We start from the raw sequence: 6,074 nt of genomic DNA, 5'->3' as shown, positions 1-6,074 counted from the left end.
TATAATATTGATTGAATTCTATTAAAATGATTCAGCTATTTGGCAATTATGCACATCATGGCAACACTGATTTTCATTTCTTGGAATATGCACCAGATTTGCATTTGTTTTGGTCTTTTTTGATGTCAGTGAATATAATTGTACAGTTTTCACGTTAGGTTCTCCCTCTTCATAAAGCTTATTTGATACTTGAATAACTTATTTAGACTTTTATACATGTTAAGCTTTAAATACTATTTTTTGATAGTGATTAGAAATGAAAATGGAAGGACATCCTGAACACATCCTCAAAACCTGTTAATTATCTTTTTTTTTTTTTAATTACTGTGATAGGCTTGAGGTTCTATATACACATTGGCTTTGGCTATGAAACAGGACAAGTTCCTTTTTTCTTTCTCTCTCTTTTTTTAAGATGGTATTTATTTATTTGACAGAGAGAGACACAGTGAGAGAGGGAACACAAGCAGAGGGAGTGGGAGAGGGAGAAGCAGGCTTCCCGCTGAGCAGGGAGCCCCACGCTGGGCTCGATCCCAGGACCCCGGGATCGTGACCTGAGCCAAAGGCAGATGCTTAACGACTGAGCCACCCAGGCGCCCCAAGTTCCTTTTTTCTTAATGTAACTCTTACACTGACATGTCCTAGTTCTGGCTGGGAGATCTACAATCCTGCTGAAGGGGACCAGAGTGCTGGGTTTTCATGATGTGTATAGAATTCTACTGAACAAGTGACTCTAAACACATACGAGTGCATTCTTTCATAAACCACATTTTAGAGATGCCCTCCAAGAGGATTTGAGAGTTCTCATGTATTCCTAAATTAGTAAGTGTATTTGTCATACTGTGAATGTTGGATACTACAAAATGCTCTTTCTCTGCCTACTAAGATAATTTTAGATAGGTTATTTAAAATGTGGCATTGGGGAGTGCCTGGGTGGCTCAGTTGGTTAAGCATCCAACTCTTGATTTTGGCTCAGGTCATGATCTCAGGGTTGGGAGATCGAGCCCTGTATTGGGCTCTGAGATCAGTGCAGAGTCTGCTCAAAATTCCCTCTTTCTCTCTCCCTCTGCCCCTCCCCACTCTCCCAAAATAAATAATTTTTAAAATAAAATAAAAATTAAAAAAATAAAATAAAAGGTGGCATTGAGGTGAGTTATATTCATTCCATGACATTCTCCTGTAAATTATACACGCAGAAAAACGCATGACATGTACATTTGACAGAAATATAACAAAATAAACATACATGACATCACAACACGGACAAGAAAGAGGTGGTGACAGCCCACATCCTACCTGGGCTGATGTCCTGTCAGAAAACACACCCTGTGCCCCGAAAGACACCAATAACTCAACTTTGAAAACTTCCTTTCCTTTTGGTCCCTTATTTTCATCACCTGTGTGCAACTTGTTCTTGTTTTATATTGCATGTAAAAAGGAGTCAAAAGGTTCATGCCATTCTATATCAAACCTCCTTTGTTCAAATATGCTTGGTCTTCCGTACCTTACCCATCATTCATTTTTGTATTCAGCTGTGCAGCCCTTCTAGGACTCAACCATTTTCCTGGGTTGATTCAACTGTTTGCAGCTATCTTAGTGATTCCATATTTTTTGCTTGTAAAACCAATGTTTCTTATAAGTTACTTTTCAAATTTGTTTTGAATTATAGTGAAAATGATTAACATTGTGAAGAGCTTATCCTCTCCTTTCGTGTGCACTATCTCATCTCCAACTCAACAGGCTTCAAGGTGCTCTCCTGCCGCTCCACCAAAACCTTCTCCATGTGTGAAGACCTACATATCAGCTGATGCATCTCCATCATGCCAGTTTTTCCCGAACAAAATAATGGAGTGTCCCTTGACTCTCTCTCTCTCTCTCAGCCCACCACCAAGCAACGAAATTCTGATGGCTCTAACTTCAATTGTACCTGGGGTCCAACCTCCACATCACTGTCACTGCTACCAACCCAGTCTGATCCACCACCTTGGCCGACATCACCATCCTAGTGCCTGTTGTCATGGTAACAGACGGATCCTGTGAGGCTGCCTCATCAGCTCATCTTGAGGGTCCAGGCCACCCACCACCAAAGTCAGTCTTCTTGTCCAGCCAGCGCATGCGACCCAACCCCATCATTCTCCTCTCCCTCTGCTGTTCCTTCTCCCCCTCTCACTCTGCTGTGGGCACCCTGGCCTCCAGCTGTTCTTCGGATATCCAAGGCACCCTCCCTCCCTGAGAACTGCATTCGTCTCCTGGGGCTGCCATAACAAAGTGCCACACACTGGGTGGCAGAAACGACAGACATTTGTTGTGTCACAATTGAGGAGGCTGGAAGCCTGAGATCAAGTTGTCTGCAAGGTTGGTTCCTTCTGGAGGCTCTGAAGGAGGATCTGTCCCAGGCTTCTCTCCCAGCTTCAGGCAGTTGCCAACAATCCTTTGCATTCTTTGGCAGGTAGACACATCATGCCACTCCCTGCTTCTGTCTCACATGGTCAAACCCTGTCTGTCTTCAGTGCAGGTCTCTGTGTCCAAATTTCCCAGTTTTATGAGGATACCCATCGCTGGATCAAGACCTACCCTAATCCCGTATGGTCTCATCTTCATTACCTGTGTGTCCACTTTATTTCTAGATGAGGGTGTGTTCTGAGGTTCCATTTGGCATGAAATTTGGGGGGTCCAATACTGAGCCCAGAATATGTGTATGCTTGTACTGCATAGATCTTATCATCAATTTAGGTATCAAGTAGCAGTATTAACTGAAATTGTTCCTGGTTTGATTTCTTAGTCCTTCCAACCACATATGCATATATGTCTCTGAAATATACATACATATTTTAGACTATATATACATGTATATTTCTGAAATATATATATTATCTCCAAGTATATTTTCCTTTAATCCTTTCACTGTACTACATTTTTTCATGGGAGTGTGAAAGGTCAATGAATGCACACATAGATAATTATAGTTCTGCTGAATTGTGTTATTTCATTGTGGATAAGGCCAACAGGCATATTTCCCAGAATTCCCATCTTGATGATTCTACGTGACAATTCACCAGTGGCCTAATTTGCATGAGTATTGAAAGTACAAGTAAAGGGGCACCTGGGTGGCTCGGTCATTAAGCGTCTGCCTTCAGCTCAGGTCATGATCCCGGGGTCCTGGGATCGAGCCCCGCATCGGGCTCTCTGCTCCGTGGGAGGCCTGCTTCTCCCTCTCCCTCTCCCCCTGCTTGTGTTCCCTCTCTTGCTGTGTCTCTCTCTGTCAAATAAATAAATAAAATCTTAAAAAAAAAAGAAAAAGAAAAAAAGAAAGTACAAGTAAAGATGCCCTAGTCTAGGGTTGGGGTCACCATACAGATGGACCAATATGTGGGAGCTTGTTGGGCAACAGATTGCAGCCCATCGTTCTGATGAATAGCCTGTCAGTCAGGCATGTACCCAAACCAAAAACCAAACTTTTCCTTCTATTTCTTAGCAGTCCTGACTTCCACTTCTATCTCCAAAATCTCCCCCATCAAGGATGGGATTCTATCACCAGCAATCCACAGCTTTGGGTTTTCCAGCAACCCCACTGTGTTCCTCAGGCCACTGATTTAGGCTGGGCTGTCATGGTTGATTTTCTCTGGTACTTTGACTCCCCTCTTCTCTAGCTCTTATCATATCTGTAGAAGATATAAGATAGCATTTGTGGGTGCCAGACTGGCTCAGTCAGTGGAGCATTCAACTCTTGATCTCAGTTTCATAAGTTTGAGCCCCACATTGAGCAGAGAGCTTAGTTCTTAAAAATATTTTAAAAAGGAAAAAATATCTCATTTGTAGAGCAAACACCCATCTTCTCAGTAATTTGAGATCAGGGATCTTGATTTCAGGACAAGAGATATAATGGCATAGCTAACAGGCACATGGGACTTTGACCCTCTGCTCCCTGTACTCTTCCATCCTTCCATGTGAGAAATGAACACCTTCCTCATTGCTCAGGCTGAATGTGGGAGTTCTCCATTTACACAGAGCTGAATCCATGTCATCGGTGTTGACTTATTCCAGTTCCATGAGATTAATAACAATGTGCATTGGTTTCCTCAAACAGAAGATTCTATGCATGTTTCCCAGGAAAGTCTTCTTAAACTGTGTTTAAATATCACTTTTATATTAACAAATGGAACTCTCTTTACTTTTCATTGGCTGAGAGATTTTATCAACATGTCTCTTTGCACTTATGGGTTGTCAAATTCAGCCTTGCTATTATTATTCTTGGTCAATACTGTCTACAGTATTGCATTCTACATTCTACATTCTTTTTTTTTTTTTTTAGGATTTTATTTATTTATTTGACAGAGAGAGACACAGTGAGAGAGGGAACACAAGCAGGGGGAGAGGGAGAGGGAGAAGCAGGCTTCCCGCCTAGCAGGGAGCCAGATGTGGGGCTCGATCCCAGGATCCTGGGATCATGACCTGAGCTGAAGGCAGACGCCCAACGACTGAGCCACCCAGGCGCCCCCTTTTTTTTTTTTTTTTTAAAGATTTTATTTATTTATTCAACAGAGAGAGACACAGCAAGAGAGGGAACACAAGCAGGGGGAGTGGGAGAGGGTGAAGCAGGCTTCCCGCCGAGCAGGGAGCCCGATGCGGGGCTCGATCCCAGGACCCTGGGATCATGACCCGAGCCGAAGGCAGACGCTTAACGACTGAGCCACCCAGGCGCCCCTACATTCTACATTCTACAGGCATAAATTCTTAGTCATGGTACCAGGTGCATAGTATTTTATGGATTTTTTTTCTTTTGGGTCAATTTAAAAAAATTCATATATATAATGACTTTTGTCATTAATGCAACTTGTAGTACATTAATAAGAGTAAGATAATGATTTGGCCAATGCCCTCCAGCCAATGATCACCAGGATCACACCTGCAGTTAGAGAGAAGCATACTGCTTAGAGCATCAGATGAACACAACTCATGAAGGACTGCAGAGCTGTGGGTGTGAGGGACACATCATGACAGGTATAGCATGAGGACATGTTCTGACATATAAAGTGTTCCTTTACTCTGGATTAGATGCTGTCAGGAGGTACCTGTAATTTTATGATTGAAGATCTTAATAGTCCTTTTTTAACAGTTTTTTTAAAAATTTTTATTTATTTATTTAAGAAAGAGAAAGAGCACAGGGGAGGGGCAGAGGGAGAGGGAGAAGCAGATTCCCCGCTGAGCAGGGAGCCCTATATAGTGCTCGATCCCAGGACCCTGGGATCATGACCTGAGCCAAAGGCAGATGCTTAACCAACTGAGCCACCTAGGTGCTCTCTTATCTAGAAAGCAGGAAGAATGCAGTGCAGCTGAAACTCGGAGAGGCACCAGGCACATCAGCTAGAGGCAGGGAATATTTGCTGATTTTTACAGATTGGACTTCATTTTTTAGCCTCCTTACTGACATGACCGTGACACGGTCTTCATGTGCCCTGACTCACCACAGACAAGGAAGTGCCTCGTCGGAGGACAGGTGGGTGAAATTGTTTCTGCTCAGTGAGAGAAAGCCACAGCCCAGTAGTGAGATCCAGGCCAGCTTCCACTGTCTGAGGCTATGTTTGCGTTCTCATTTACTATGTGAACACTGACATCTTGCTTACTCACATCCGGCACTGCGTTAAATGTTCTCCATAAAGGAACTCAGCATGGATAAACCCAGTTGCTCCTCAGCAAACTCTATAAGGTAGATAATGTTTTTATCTCCTTGCATGAGCTACCTGAGGCCTACAGATGCAGGTGATTTTCCAAAGGCCACAGAGCAAGAAAGGAACCAAGTCAGGATCATGATTCAAATTGAGCCTTTCTTTCCCAGACTCTATACTCAGTGTCAGGTGCTAAATATTGAGCCTCCCTCGCTCCCTCGTATGCAACACACTCGCCTCAAAGCAAACGATGACACTCCACATTGATCTAGACACTGCAGGCACTTGCCCACGCCCTCATGCTCATTGCTTCCCACCCTCCCACTCCTGCTTGCTCCCCAGGTGTTCCCCAATGTCACCCCTTCTTTACAAGCACTGACTGTCCTTCTAGGACCTGAGTACAATCCACTG

The sequence above is a fragment of the Leptonychotes weddellii genome, chromosome 1 (assembly GCF_054177405.1).
Source record: "Leptonychotes weddellii isolate Sample4059 chromosome 1, ASM5417740v2, whole genome shotgun sequence".
Classification (NCBI taxonomy): domain Eukaryota; kingdom Metazoa; phylum Chordata; class Mammalia; order Carnivora; family Phocidae; genus Leptonychotes; species Leptonychotes weddellii.
This window is presented reverse-complemented; position numbering follows the sequence as displayed.